This window comes from Lytechinus variegatus, chromosome 13 (assembly GCF_018143015.1).
Source record: "Lytechinus variegatus isolate NC3 chromosome 13, Lvar_3.0, whole genome shotgun sequence".
NCBI classification, from domain to species: domain Eukaryota; kingdom Metazoa; phylum Echinodermata; class Echinoidea; order Temnopleuroida; family Toxopneustidae; genus Lytechinus; species Lytechinus variegatus.
This window is the reverse complement of record NC_054752.1, coordinates 10879286-10896319: the sequence shown is the minus strand read 5'-3', so window position 1 is coordinate 10896319 and position 17034 is coordinate 10879286. Positions and strand designations below refer to the sequence as shown.

The 17034-nt window shown below is 35.1% G+C and overlaps 1 protein-coding gene across 1 annotated transcript in view; it reads left to right on the top strand.

Annotated features, from left to right (window-relative positions):
- Nucleotides 1–8433: 8433 nt before the first annotated feature.
- LOC121426034 (cytidine monophosphate-N-acetylneuraminic acid hydroxylase-like) overlaps nucleotides 8434–17034 on the top strand; it is a 51163-nt gene continuing 42562 nt past the window's right edge. The window contains exon 1 of the mRNA XM_041622163.1: nucleotides 8434–8538. The gene's annotated coding sequence lies outside the window, so the exon portion shown is untranslated. The remainder of the gene's footprint in view (nucleotides 8539–17034) is intronic.

Below are 17034 nucleotides of genomic sequence, written 5' to 3'. Positions count from 1 at the left end.
TATGTTGAACAGGTACAAGAATATGATTGAGTCTTAATTATGAGGATTTCATTTATCTTAATTTTGAAAATGACAAGGTCTGGAATAAAGAAAACTCTCTAAACTTTACTTATTGAAGGTTCTGAGTTAGAAGGATAGTTGGGCCTTAGATTCTGTTATTCTTTTTTAATGATTTTGATTATTTTGAAATAATTGGGTGTGGAGGAAAGACTACACCATATTTCCATATTATTCAATGTTGATAAGATTGCAGGGTCTTTGTTTTGTTGTTGTTGTGTTTTAAATGACTTTTATAACTGGGCCTTGAGGAAAGAGTAGACTATATTTTCATGTTTTTCAACAGAAAGAGTATCGTGGGGCTTTGTTTGCTTTTTTTTATTATTACTAATTTATTATTATTGTTCATCATTCTATTGAAAGATCTGGGTCTGGAGGAAAGACTACCCTATATTTCCATGTTATTCAACATAATTAGGATCGTGGGTCTTTGTTTGCTTTTTTTAATTATTACTAATTTATTATTATCATTATTCATTTGTTATTTGAAAAATCTGGGTCTTGAGGAAAGACTACGCTATATTTTCACGTCTTTCGGATGGTGACGTTAAAGGTCTGTCCCAGACGTAAATAATCATACCTGATTGATACACGTCTGACAAAACTCAAATACACACAGTTATTCAACATAAATAGGATCGTGGACAGGGTGACCAGATTTCACAAAATGAAATACGGGACAATTGACAAACGAAGATCAACAAAGAAGCCCACACAAAGTGTTAGACTTGTGAAAAAATATAAAGAATTGGAAGGGAAGATGAACGAAAGAATGAAGGAGAGAAAGAAAACAGATGATTGAGAAGGAAAGGAAATAAAGGAAAACAGAAAAAATAATAGAAAGTTAGAATAAAAGAAGGATGAAAGAAATAATAAAATAGATTTAAAAAAAAGGTTTCCGTCATTTATTGAAATGAATATAGAAAGAAAGAATAAAAGAAAGAAAGAAAGAAAGAAAGAAAGAAAAAGAATGGAAGTGAAGATGAATAAATTTCTGAAAGACAAAATAAAGGAGAGAATCAAAGGGGAAAAAAGGTAAGAAAAAGAAGGACGAAAGAAATGAAGGAAATAAACATGTTTCCTTCATTCTTTTAAAGAAAGAAGAAAACTGGAAGGAAGATAGGAAGGAAGGAAGGGAGGAAGGAAGGAAGGGAAAGAAAGAATAAGGGATAAAATAAAGAAAGTAAGAAAGAGTGGAAGGGAAGAATGAAGGGAGGAGAGAACGAAAAAAAGAGAAAATAATGGAAGGAGAGAAAGAACGAAGAGAAACAGGAGACGAAGAGAGAAGGAAGCCAAGGTAATTATAAATATAAGGAAAGAAAGAATGAAGGATATAAAAAAGGATATTTGATAATGAAGGAAAGTAAGAGAAGGAAGGAAAGAAAGAAAAATGAACAGAGAGAGAGAGAAAAGAAAATGTCTATGAAAGAAAGATAGGAAATAAAGATAGATGGAACAAAAAAGAGCAAGCAGAAAGGATAGGGTATATATAAAAGAAAGAAAAAGGGAAAAGTTCGAACTTCAAGTAAACAAAAAAATCCAATCATCTAATAAAAATCATAATTTTATTTGGTGTTTTTTTAAATGTACTTTTAAAATTAAAAAATAAAATGTTTTAGAAATGAATAAAATTTAAAAATGAAACATATTGTCAAACTTAAAAATTAGATGAAACATCGCGGCATCATGCACACCAATACTCAAAACAAAAGCTGAAACAACTAGATCTATGAAGAGTCAATATTAAACTTGTTCCTCCGATTACATCTCCAAATCATTAATCTGAGAATCCATAGTATAATTATAAGAATTTCCCGCCGATTTTGTGATTATTTTGGTGGAAAACTGTTTATCATGTGAGATTGTTTGCACCATTGAGAATTTGCTTCGATCCTACTAGACAGGAATAACCGTCGTTTCTGGGGATTTATTCAACAATTTCTGACATTTTACTGTAATCCCCATATGTATGGTGAGTGGAGCCAACGCAGTTCAGCGGAACAACCAAAATACAGAGACTGAAGCTTTATGGTCTACGATCCTACATGCCTAGCTAGTATAGCCTGCCACACACAGGCAGGAGGCAGTTCGTTTGCAATGTATTGGGCTAGCAAGAAATCACCGCAGAACTTGCAAAAGTTTACAGTTCATTTATCGATTTCATTGTTGTTCCTGCTTCGTCAGCTGTCGGTTATTTAATGAAAATTCGTCACTTTTAAATGTATCAACTACATTTTGTCCAATATTCTGAAATACGGGACAAATAGGCGTCCCGGGAAGGGTTTGTCGGGACGCCGGGACACAGGAGCAAAATACGGGACGTCTGGTCACCCTGATCGTGGATCTCTGTTTGCTCTATTTATCATTACTACTTTATTATTAGTATTATTCATTTGTTATTTGAAAGATCTGGGTCTGGATGAAAGACTACGCTATATTTTCAGTATATTTAACATTAATAAGAGAGTTGGGGTCTTTGTTACGTTTCGACCAGTTTTAATTTACTGGATCTGGAGAAAAGACTAAGCTCGATTCTCATTTTTATTCCACTAGAATATCATTATCGTATCTTGGTTTGAACTTATATAATAATTTTTTAAACAACCGGGTCGGAAAAAAGACTTTGGATGCATATTATAATTCTTGAAACGACCGGGTCTGGAAGAAAGACTTTGGACTTGCATTATAATTTTTTAATTAACTGGGTCTAGAAAAAAAGACTTTGGGCGTATATTATAATGTTTGAATTAACCGGGTCTGGAAAAAAGACTTTGGGCGTATATTATAATTTTTTGATCAACTGGGTCTGGAAAAAAGACTTTGGACGTATAATTTTTGAAAAAAGCGGTTCTGGAAAAAGACTTTGAACTTATATTACAATTTCTGAAACAACCGGGTCTGAAAAAGACTTCCGACTTGCATTATAATTTTTGAATTAACTGAGTCTGGAAAAAAAGACTTTGGACAAATATTATAATTTTTTAACAACCGGGTCTGGAAAAAGACTTTGGACTCGTACTATGTTTTATTAACTGGGTTTGGAAAAAAGACTTTGGATGTATATCATAATTCTTGAAACGACCGGGTCTGGAAGAAAGACTTTGGACTTATGTTATAATTTTTGAAATAACTGGGTCTGAAAAAAAGACTTTGGACTTGCATTTTAATTTTTGAATTAACCGGGTCTGGAATAAAGACTTTGGACGCATATTATAATTTTTTAATTAACCGGGTCTGGAAAAAGACTTTGGACGCATATTATAATTTTTGAAACAGCCGGGTCTGAAAAAAAGACTTTGGACTTACATTATAATTTTTGTAACGATCGGGTCTGAAAAAAGACATTGGACTTGCATCATAATTTTTTAATTAACCGAGTCTGGAAAAAAGACTTTGGGCGTATATTATAATGTTTGAATTAACCGGGTCTGGAAAAAAAACTTTGGGCGTATATTATAATATTTGAATTAACCGGGTCTGAAAAAAGACTTTTGAATTGCATTATAATTTTTTAATTAACCGGGTCTGAGAACGGATTCGCCAAAAATCCCTTCAAACTTATTACATTTGTGGGCGATCAAAAGTTATTACATTTGTGGGTAAAGTGCATTATTACATTTGTGCCTGAAATTATTACATTTGTCGGGGTAAAGTGTTATTACATTTGTGGGCGTTATTACATTTGTGGGTAAAGTGTTATTACATTTGTGGGCGTTATTACATTTTTGGGCGATTATTACATTTGTGGGTGTAACAGGGGGGCTTGTGAAATCTTCGACGTTGGTTTATTCAATATAATGAAAATGGCCTACCACGGGTAGCCTTATACTGACCAAGCAGCTAGTCTCCACCCCCATACAAAATGTTACGAACATGTGAGAGAGAGAGTAGCGACCGAGCGAATTAAAATCACCTTAATACTTGAGAATTTTTCATTTACATGTTCAAATGGCCTGATGCGTTTTATAGATGTATATGAGGGCATTTAACGATATGGGGGGCATACTCGAGGGAGAAAGATTGATGTGTTTAACGCACGGCTAAAACTTCTGACCGATGAGAGAGGTGTTCATCTCTTTACGAAGGCGGTATCATCAAACTTGCAAATAACATCATACGCCACCTTCAACGGAACTCGGCGCAATTATGTTTTTTTTCTCCCCAGATCATCGGCGAAGCAACCATCAACGGAAAGCAAGAATCTTCCTCCGGGACCGGATCACCTCCCTAAACACAGTGAGGCGACTACTGAACCCCAACCAGAAGATAATTAATTTGAAATACAACCAATAACTTGAAACAATCCATTTTTTTCCTTTACTGCAGGTACAGAATTTGTTTTTGTTTTTTTAAGAAGATTATGGTCAGAGTTGAATCTAGCTTTTTCCAAGGGGAAGGGATTGACCGACAAATTTGACAAGCAAAAAAAAAATAAATGAAAGGTTTCACCACTACAAAATGAAGGTCACTTTGGCACCGAGAAATGTTTTACTTGGCATCCCAACGGGGGGGGGGGTAATCCCCACAGCCCCCCCCCCCCCGTAGATGTACCACTGGGTGTAAGAAATAATTCCAATCCTTGTTTATTGATGAAGCATAAGTTAAATTGCTCCAATGTACGTATATGTGATGATCTTTGTACCTCTTTTTCTTGGAGAAATTAAATTAATTTTTCTTTGAGAACAATTATTAAGAGTGAACACTACGGCCCATATTCAGAAGTCGGGTTTAACTTATACTCAGGTTTAAAGCTGTAGTTTAAGTATGGGAAGCACAAAGTATCGAAATTTGTATTAACTTGTATGTTTCTTATGTTTACTGTGCTCTTTCCTGATTCATCGATGGTGAAGGCAATCATCTATTTATACTTCCTAGACAATTATGAATGATTTGATAACCAAATGAGATGAAGTATGATATCTCTACTGTAAGTGATTTATGTGACAATTGGCTTCCCATACTTAAACCACAACTTTAAACCTGAGTTTAAGTTAAACCCGACATCAGAATACGGGCCTATATCTCACAGATTAAGTCTAACTCGAATGATTACAAAAGTATGTGGAAATGTATACGTGTTGCGCTCGCAAGTTTTACTACATTTATACAAATCATTTATTTTATCTTAAATATTCCACATACTTAAGAATCTTGTTATAGGATTGGTCAGAAGTCGGTCACGTGATTCCCTATCATTCATCACTCACAGTGATGTACCTTTTTTGTTTCGCTGATCCTTTTCAGCCCATCACTGCGTCATAACGCGCAGTTTGAGTATAAGCGTGAATTTTGGAATTTTGCCACTGGATTTGGGGGGTCCTTCGGTCCATCATCACCCATGCAATCACCTGCAGTGACGATCGCTCAAGATGGGCGCGCGCGGTCTCAATTGATTTTTTTTTTTTCCAAAGGAAGCCTTGATTTAAAAAAATAATAAAATATCATAGGCCCGTATTCTGAACTCATATTTAAAGGTTAAGTCCACCTCAGAAAAATGTTGATTTGAATCAATAGAGAAAAATCAGACAAGCACAATGCTGAAGATTTCATCAAAATCGGATGTAAAATAAGAAAGTTATGACATTTCAAAGTTTCGCTTATTTTTAACATAATTATGAACGAGCCAGTTACATCCAAATGAGAGAGTCGATGATGTCACTCACTCACTATTTCTTTTGTTTTTTATTGTTTGATGTATGAAATATTTTGATTTTCTCGTCATTGTCATGTGAAATGAAGTTTCATTCCTCCCTGACCACGTGGAATTCCATTATTTTAACATTTTATGCTTCAGGCAAGGAGGTTCTAATCAATAAAAAACAAAAGAAATAGTGAGTGAGTGACATCATCGACTCTATCATTTGGATGTAACTGGCTCGTTCATATAACTATTTTGTTAAAAATAAGCGAAGCTTTGAAATGTCATAACTTTCTTATTTTACATCCGATTTTGATGAAATTTTTAGTGTTATGCTTGTTGAATTTTTCTCTTTTTATTCAAATCAAGTTTTTGTTGGGGTGGACTTGTCCTTTAAATTAAACCCTGGTTTAAAGTTGTGGTTTAAGACTAAGGAGAGCCAATAGGGGCACAAATCCTTAACAGTACACATCCAATTTTATTAACTCATTCGACACTCAAATTGTTCATAATTGTCTGGAATTGATAACTGAAGGATTTTTCTTCATTATGAACATGATGAAAGCAAAAGGAAACAAATTAATAAACATAAACATCAAGCGTTAATTATTTTGTTTGATTTATGAATAGATTTCCAAAAAGTGCTCGTCATTGTCTCAATATCAACATTTTCAGCTCGCGCTGCGCGCTCGCATTATTTGATTTGTCGTGTATTCTCTTGTATTCCATAGAGTTCTCAAAATATCCCTTAATTTTCAGGTATGATTGTCAAAACCTATCAGCCAGCGCTGCGCGCTCGCATTTTGATAGGCGAGTAATATAACATACCTCAATAATTTCCTCTATATAGGCCTAATGATAAAACTTAAAAGACAATTCTAAAACAAACTACTTCAAGGTCAAGTCCACCCCAGAAAAATGTTGGTCTGAATAAATAGAGAAAAATCAAACCGGCATAACATTGAAAACTCTATCAAAATCGGATGTAAAATAAGATGTTATGACATTTTGAGGTTTCCTATTTTTCACTAAGCAGGGATGCACAACTCAGTGACATACAAATGAAACTGATGATGATGTCCCTCACTCACTATTTTGTTTCTTATTGTTTGAATTATTCAATATTTCACTTTTTAAAGATTTGACAATAAGGACCAACTTGACTGAACCATATAGTATTAAGTAATGTTGATTCCACATTTACAGAGAGGAATTAATCGTTGTTTCACTTGGTAATCAGGAGAAAAATAGAATATTTCATTTTCCATATAATAAAGTACAAAAGAAATAGTGCGTGGATGACACCATCGGTCTACTCATTTGCATATATACCGACCAGGATGTGCAAATGACTGTTTTGTGAAAATTAAGCGAAACTTTAAGATGTCATAACTTTCTTATTTTGCATCCGATATTGATGAAATTTTCAGTGTCGTGCTTGTTGGAATTTTCTCTTTTTATTCAAATCAACTTTGTGTTGGGGTGGACTTGTCCTTTAAAATCCAGTTTTCATGACATCGCGATATAAACTCTCATTTGTTAAAAATTATATTAACCCCTGCATCCTATTAATAATTTCAAAAGTGCTTAAAATATCAAGTTTTTAGGAAATATTATCGAAAATTTTCGAGCTGTCATCAGGCTTATTAGATTAGTAAATACAAAAAAAACAATTTCATGAATTCCTGATAATTAAATTGTCTTTTTTTTTAGAATATATGTAGCGCTTAGGAAGGAAGAGGAATTGGAAGTTAGTCATCATTTTCATATGGTGAAAAAATGTCTTTAGAACGTCCAGTTCCCATATAGGTCAAAATAAAATGATAAAAGTATCAGCTTGCGCGCATGCTCACATCATTTATTAAGAGCGATCCATAATATCCACTTCAAGATTTTCCTACACAGTGCTTGCATTAGTGCTTAAATTGACCCCTTTTCAGCTATAGGAATGTCAAAATATTTTCAGCTCGCGCTTCTTGATCACATTATTGATTTTCATGATAAAAAATATATTTTTCAGGTTGGAAAGTCTTAAATTCTCAGCTCGCGCTTCGCGTTCTTTTTATTTGATTATTGAATATGCATGCATCGCTTTATGGCTAACTACAAAAGGTCCTCAACAGGTTCCTTTTTGATCATTTATAATTATACGGACTTTGTTCAGGACCACAAACATTGCCCAGAATGTTATTTCAGGACAAGATACATGCCGGAAGTTTCTATTTAAAAAAAAATGGCTTGAGCTTCGCGCCTGCAGTAGCCGCTTATGGCTTATGAGATGACTAAACTTTAAAGCAAAGAAGTGACTGTTACAAAGAAACAAACAAAAATCATCTTTTTCGCCGGATATAATTACATTTGTAATGCAATTTGACCTTTATGACATTTAATGACTGTCCAGTGGTTTGCATTTCATTGTTCATTAGCTTTAATTAACTTGATACCAAACATGTCATGTTTATTTCGTAAAATATGAAAGTCATATATCAAGAGGTATGTAAAAAAGTGGGCGTGGCATATGGCGTCAATTAAAATAAAATGCCAAAGGGTGCCCAAGTGGTAGACACCCTACTCTACAATTTGCATGATTACATCTTCGTGTGTGTGATGATATTGATGTATGAGTCAGAGAGCCAAAGAGAAGAGCCGGTGATCGTGCGTGTTTCCGTGGTATGAAGCACGGAAATTGGGGACGGAAATAAAAGGGCTGCGGCCGCGGCCGGCTAAAGGTGCGGCCGTCGGTGCACGTACGCACAGTACAGGTAGATGTGGGTATAGTGATGAAACCAGTACTGTCTGTAGTGTAGCACCAGCAGTGACTTCTGAATCGGTGAAACGTATCGGTAAGCATTTTTTTACATACAATTTTACGAAAGGTCGGCGCAAAACATATCTACATATTGAAAGTATGTCAATCACATGAAAAAGTTTATCATGTGATTTACGTTAACTTATGTAACGCGTAATTGACTTTTTTTTATGAAACTCGCGCTCGCAGGCTCGAATTCGAACACTGTTGAGTGTTGTTCATCACCGTCATGTCTCATGACGGTACATTGTGCTGGAGTTATCTTCTTCTGTATCCTTCTTCCGCTGTATCGGAGATCCGCAGTTTGATACTTAAAGGACAAGTCCACCCCAACAAAAACTTGATTTGAATAAATAGAGAAAAATTCAACAAGCATAACACTGAAAATTTCATCAAAATCGGATGTAAAATAAGAAAGTTATGGCATTTTGATTTTAAAGTTTCGCTTATTTTCAACAAAATAGTTGTATGAACGAGCCAGCTACATCCAAATGAGAGAATTGATGACATCACTCACTCACCATTTCTTTTGTATTTTATTATATGAAATATGAAATATTTTTATTTTCTCGACATTGTCATGTGAAATGAAGTTTCATTCCTCCCTGAACACGTGGAATTCCATTATTCAACATTTTGTGCTTCAGGCAGTGAGGTCCTATTAATCAGAGGCGTCGATCCTGGGGGGGCAGGGGGGGCGATCGCCCCACCAATGAAAATATTGGGGGGCAAACATCATTTTGCCCCCCCCCCCAATAATTCCGGATATGGCAAAAAAAAAAGATTGTAATATTCAGCAAGCGAGAATGAGATAAACAACTCGTTCTTTATTTAAAATCGTGCTAAAAATTCCCGCTTTTCTGATTGAAATATAAAAATTTTCAGCTCGCGCTTCGCGCTCGCATCATTTATGTAACAAAAACCTTTACTTTTCATGATAAAATAGGTGAATGCAAATGTCCTGTTTTCACTTTAAAGCCTCAAAAGACCTGCTTCGATTTTCAATCATCTTTTCTTGGATATATATCTTGTTCTTTATCAAAAACGTCCAGTAAACTGTCATTTTTTTCAGATCGAAAAATAAAAATTTTCAGCTCGCGCTGCGCGCTCGCATCTATTCTTTTAGATACCAATTTTAATCATTGGTACCAAAAATGCTTAGAATATCAAGCTTTCAGGTCAGAATATAATTTTTTTTTTAGCTCACTCTCGGCACTCGTACTATCTGTGTAGTGATGTATCCTCATCATGAGTTACTACAAACAGTTCTAAACAGGCACGCTTTTCCTGCCAGCATAGTAAAAAAATCAGCTTGCGCTTCGCGCTCGCATTAATTTATTGTTGAGGTACGTGACTGTGTCTCATAAGTCATATATATGGTCATGCGTCATGAGGTCGCCCCCTTTTGCGTTACATGGTGATTTTTGCTTTCGCGACGCACTTTCAACTTTAAAAACATTTATCTGACAAAGTATACACCCTATGATAGCAAAAGTATACATTTTCTGAAAGGAAATTGCACAAGGAATCCAAATCTGCACTCAAAAATAGCATTAGGTGTAAGGCAATAGTTTTAAATGGACTTGAATAGGGAAATTCTGATATTTTTTTTAATCTCATGGTTTTTGTCATAAAATTTTGTGTAGTACCCCTATGACAAAAATAATGCTATATTATGACAGAACACATTCAGACCTTTCTAACCATATATAATTGTGTAGGGTTCATGTTCAATTAATGATCTGAAAATTGACCCCGACTTTAGCCCAAAAAAATCATGCGTTTCAGGAATCATATACTATATATCAGGTGTTATAATGCTTGCAATACCAACATTTGTTGGGTTTTCTTTGACTTGTACATGTATGATGTATCAGAATTTATAAGTTATTAACATTTTAAAATGAATTGAAGGTACATGTAGGTACATAAACAATTCAAAGAAAAAGTAACAATTGAAATGTAAGTTACACAATTTGCTTAATACCGAGGCTCTTATTACAATGATCTGCCAAGTGATGATGACATGCAAGAGACAATGTCTATAGGTTCAGGAGTAAAGACTGAAACAACTTTGCAGATGCTGTATGTACAAACATACATCAATTTATATGACTACTGCAGCTTCATGAAAGAAGTTTCTAAAGTGCAATTGCATGCATTATATCCACATAGTCTGTGTTTGATAGTTTAAAGCCATGGCAGGTTTTGATGAGTTCAAAGCCAAAATATAGTATGCAGTCCTTTGGTATGATAACATTTGAGGTAGGTTATGTCCATTTGACCATTTCACACAGACACTTATTGTTTAATGTCAGTGTGTGTATTTAGTGAAATATGTATACATGAATGTGTAATAAGACATCAGTGAAGATGTACAAACTTGGTGCTTTTAAGAAAATAATGCTAAACTTTCTAAAATTCATAACACATTTTCTGGATGTTTGAAGGTCATTGACCTTTGTCAGTTAATAATTTGGATGATTTGCCTTAATACTGAGTGTTTTTTTTTGTAATTGATGCAAGTTTAGTGCTAACAATAACTGTCATTCAAATATGTGTCAATCTGGAAAAAATGTCAAAATTAAGACATTGCAAATTTATCAGATTTTTATGTTTCAACCTAATCACACAGGTCTATGACATGGAAAAACATACTTTTCAATCATTAGACAGTAAAGTAGAGTATGTTAGCTTCAATTTGATACCAAGTTTGTAGGTTTAGGCCAAGTTTTGACAAAAATATTGATGCTTTCCCCAAAATTACACCAAAAATTGCGTTTTCCCATTGACTTTGTACAGGCGGCGCCGCTTCCGGGAGCGCCGCTTCCGGCAGCGCCGCTTCCGGCACCACCCCTCATCACCTCTGGTGTCCTGACTTTTGAGAGCTATAACTCAAGTTCTAAAAAGTCTACAGCAATGAAACTTTCCAGGCTATTGCATTAATAATTCAGCTTTAAAATGATACTAAATTTGTTGGAATAGCCTCTATGGTTTTGAAAATAATTAAGAATTACTATAGCACGAAGCGAAAATGTGTAACAGCACCACCCTTTTTGGGGGGCGAGCTCATGACGCATGACCATATATATATATATGTGTGTGTGTGTGTGTGTGTGTGTGGGGGGTGCGTGTGTGTACATATATATTATACATATATATTATACATATATGTATATATGTGTGTGCGTGTGTATGTGTGAGTGTCTTGTACGATCCAGCGCCTGTGGAACGTTAATGATTTTGCCCCCCCAATCTGAAAAATGGATCGACGCCCCTGCTATTAATCATCAAATTCGTAAAAATTGAAATATTGTATAATTCAAACAATAAAAATCAAAAGAAATAGTGAGTGAGTGACGTCATCGACTCTCTCATTTAGATATAACTGGCTCGTTCATATAACAATTTTTTTTTAAATAAGCAAAACTTTGAAATGTCATAACTTTCTTATTTTACATCCGATTTGATGAAATTTTCAGCTTTGTGCTTGTCTGATTTTTCTCTATTGATTTAAATAAACAATTTTTTGAGGTGGACTTGACCTTTAAGTTATCGACCAATAGCGCCCGACCAATAAGGATTTAGAAGATAGCGGACTATTTTGTGTACCGTGTCTACAAAAGCACGAACTGAAATTGAAATTATCATGATTATATTAAAAGATATCGGTATGAGGAGTAAACAATTATCTATAATCTGAAAAGAATATCTGGGCTTTGAGAAAACGCCAATCACTGTTCCCAATATATGTCATTCGATATGTTTTATTTCGATCAAAGAAAAAGATTAATTTTGGCGGGATTTTGCGATTTTCGCCTATTTCCTGGAATGGGTCGTAGATTCAATCGTAAACAATAAGAGTTAGACCGAGTGTTCCAGCATGGCCCTACGGCAGGTGAAAGGGGAATATCTGGGCTTTGAGAAAAACGCCAATCACTGTTCCCAATATATGTCATTCGATATGTTTTATTTCGATCAAAGAAAAAGATTAATTTTGGCGGGATTTTGCGATTTTCGCCTATTTCCTGGAATGGGTCGTAGATTCAATCGTAAACAATAAGAGTTAGACCGAGTGTTCCAGCATGGGACCTACGGCAGGTGAAAGGGGAATATCTGGGCTTTGAGAAAACGCCAATCACTGTTCCCAATATATGTCATTCGATATGTTTTATTTCGATCAAAGAAAAAGATTAATTTTGGCGGGATTTTGCGATTTTCGCCTATTTCCTGGAATGGGTTGTAGATTCAATCGTAAACAATAAGAGTTAGACCGAGTGTTCCAGCATGGGACCTACGGCAGGTGAAAGGGGAATATCTGGGCTTTGAGAAAACGCCAATCACTGTTCCCAATATATGTCATTCGATATATTTCCGCCAATTTTTAGTATTTGGCCGAAGATTCGAGTTATTCACTATTAAACATCCTCTGAGGAGGTCATGCCATTTATCACCTCAAACGGTTAGGTATCAGTGATAATTATTCCGCAAGTAAAATAGTTCCAAGAGCATTCTTATTTTTTCCCTCATTTTTACAAATTTAATTGAAATGATTGCCCATCCTGTTGAATCAGTGACAATCGCCGAATCATATGGATGCATTTCGTCAATTTGGTATATTGAATTAATAAAACTGGAAATGGGTTGGGTCGAATGAATATCCTTTGCATTTCTTTTGTAATGAGTTTCGTATTTCCAGTTTTATTCTGGCACAATATTACTGTGCAACAATTTTTTTTTATAACCATTAAGATAATATTTCACGTTGACATCGGGCGTTGACACTGTCATAATCGCTTTTAGAATTTTATTTTAATTTCCTTTATATTTTCATATAAAAAATAATGATGCAATGATAAAGAAAAACACTTTTATATGGGTTTCATCAAATTCCAGTCTGTGTTTTATTGTTCGTCATTGGGGGGGGGGGGGGGTGATCGAGGCCATTTAACCACATACAGTACATGTATATGATTCAAATATTTACTTATCGGGGCGTGTTTTGAAACCAAAATCAAGATTAGGTTCAAAAGAAAATAATGTAGACAAACCATAGAGACGCACGTAAATGCTTATCCTCCCCTCTCTCCCTCTGACTGTCATGTAACTTTATTCTGCACAAACTTCCTGTTGAACGTAGTCTCCTCATTGTTACACATCCATAATGATTAAGATTAACAGGTAGAATTCGGGTAGTTGAATAATGTTAAGAAAGTCATGCTTTATTTCTAGCCCCATTATATCACATACAATCCTTCAATCCTACATCCTAATCTATATCGCAAGGGAGAAATGCAATTTCCCTTTTGTTTGCACCATTTCGGAGACGCAATACTCATTTTTTCCAGTCGCTATTTTCATTCTTATTGGTCGAACGCTAGTGGTCAACAGTTTCAACGAGCGTTACGGTAGTGACTGATGATCTTCCCCGACACTCTACCACTCGAAAGGGTTCAAATTGCATGCCACAGTGAACGGAAAAAAATTATTAAAAAGGGCAAGGCATGACGCATTGCAACTCTCTACTTCCACTATTTTTTTGGAGAATACTGGGGTGGTATTCTGAGATACATGAATATTTATCTCGGTAAAAATCAGTGAGATACCATACGGTACCCTTGAACATGTTGAATTACTTTCCGATTCCGGATTGGCATATACCGATGGTTTTTTTCAGTGAGATACCATACGGTACCCTTGAACATGTTGAATTACTTTCCGATTCCGGATTGGCATATACCGATGGTTTTTTACCTGACTGCTCACTGAGTGTGAGTGCTAAGAAAGCACAAATGCGGCAGCAAGCAATTTAAAAAAAATTTTAAAACGTCCTCGAAACAGACTGCTGCCAGTCTACTTCAAATATACTTGCTCGTCTTTACAGCAATTTGTTTTTAAAATATGACAATACTCGTCTTTTTTCCGAAGTGATTTATAGCGATTCAACTCGAGTATCATTTCAAAGACATTAGTCAGAAAATTCTTATTCCTGATTGTACAATAAATATATCATTTTTCTTCATTTCCATGTCAACATTTGGAGTTGATTCACCTAGAAATTCTGATGAAATCAATGTAGCAGAGATAAAATAGCCCCTACCCTCTTTTAATTTTTTTTTTCTTCGAAGTAACATGGTTGCAAACACATCATCCGCGTTATAATGGTAAAATACTCGATTGGTAAGCCTATGCAGACACTGCTCAGTCGCGTATTGATCATCTTCATCTATACATATAGATAGGGCATGGCAACGGAATTGCAAGATAAAATTTCAAATTTTATCTGAGAGATAAACTGTCATATATCAGAATACTAATTTCATTTTAAGAAATGAAATATTTTAATGATAAAATGACCTCAAAATACCACCCTTGGTGAAATACTTCCATGGGATTGCACAAAAAAAGTTACTTTGACGAAATCTAAAATCTAATCATGTTGCAGTTTACTTAATACCGATCAATATATAGTCCCTTTTTTTCTTCTTCGGATTTTGGTGACTTCTTAGCACTCTGTTCCAAACAAAGTTATAACGTTACACAATATCTTTTCTTGATCTTGACGTCGCTTCCTGTAAAATCGTGACAACTGACAATATCATTTTTTTTTTATTCTTATCAAAGACACAAGGGAATGACTAGGCACCTGCAAGAGTCTAGACTATTTTACATGCAAATCGTCACACAAAGCATCATGTGAAGTCTGTGAAGAGTCCCATCTTTTCATTGTAACTTTATAGAATAGACTTTGGTGGGCCGTATTATTGACAAACGAACAAAGCTCGTTTAATTCCAGGTACGCAGGGTCGCAGTCAATTTTTTTCTTCTTTTTTTAGAAAAATTAGATCTAAATAGTAGATCTAGACCCCTAATGTTAGTCACCATTTTGAATTATTTGCAAAAAAGTTATCATTAACAACGATAATCTTTAATTACATTTTTAAAGGTATTTCATTTATTGGTGCCCATATTAAATAAAATAATAATCATAAAAATAAGGCATTCAAAGAATTTAGACACAGTTATAAAATTACCGAGGAACTGAATTAAGGTTGTGAAATTTATTAGCGCCACCATTGGGCTTCCTTTTATTTTCTTTAGAAGGAACATGCGAAGTCACTTTCCAGGTCGAGATAAGTGAATTTGCTCTTTTTTATGATTTTGATTCATGAATTTAGAACAAAAATCATGATTGTATGGCTACTCACCAGAGCCCTGGTAAGTAGTGAGGAGTTTTAGTAAAATATTTCTTCTAGGTAATGAAGCGACGTTTGCGGACTACATACATACGTAGAAATCCAGGGCCAAATGTTCGATGTGCGAAGTTAGTATAACATACTATTACCTCGCACTTGTGTTGGTGACACTCTGCTAGCTCCTCCCTGTTCTCCTTGGTAGCTAATTCAGTTTCACTTGCTTGGTGCTCTGTTGCTGGACCGAGCTGAGATGAGCGGAGCTGAGTTTGACCTACCTAGATACCAGTGTAGGTCACCCATGGGAATGGGATCATCTCATATGCCGTGCACTTGAAACAAAGATACTACAAGGGGAAGATTGGATACTTGATTTAGGCGATTTTTGGACATGCTCAATTTCGCTTATGAGGAAGGGCGCCCAACAGCGTTGAGTAGATCTAGATCTAGGTACCCTAAATAGTACACTAATACTAACCTGGCACTGGTGCGAGTGCACATCGGCACACGGCTGTGTATAAAAGTGGAAAATGAGAGAATTTGGGAGAGGGCACAAGGGTGACACATGTTGGATACTTATGGATGCAGGCTTAGACTCCGTATTCAGCTCCAAATTCTGTCTCTTTAAGTTAGCCAGATCGTGTCCTGGTGGGTCAGCATCAAACTTGAACTTCACTGGTTCACATCTCCAATACTTAAATCCAGTCATTCTCAAAGCTGTGGACACTTGGTGCATTTACTAATTCATTACAAGGTTTCCTCAATCTTATGTAAAAAGAATTCTTATTTCTTAAGTACGTTTCTCAGTTACTGACCTCGGAATGTACAATTTTTTATCATTACCTTTGATCTCCTTGGCCATATAATGTAAGATGTTTTGGTTATTTTTGTTCGTAAAGAAAGAGCTCTTCTTTATAGTGGCCCTTCTTTGTACATTTTCTAGTTCTTGAAGGTTTCTTTATAAAAGTATGGACTCCATACTGCATGAGCATACTGCGGTCTAATTAATGCTTTGTATAGGAGTAAAAAGTTCTCCTTTTGTGAAGATAAACAAATGTTCTTAGATTCATTAGCCTATTGACTTTCTTTTACTGAAAGTGCTGGTCAAAACTAAGCTTCGTGTTAACTATCACTCTTAAATTTTCACTAGTTTCAACTTGTGATGGATTATGTGAGGCATTATCATGTGTCATTGTATAGTCATTAAATTTATCTTTCTTTTTTAATACCAAAATTTGAAAGTACACAACATTTATTCGGGTGGAACTTTGATGGCCACTTTTCAGACCATGAAACAAGACAATAGTCTGCTTGTTCTAACTCGGTATCATTGTCAT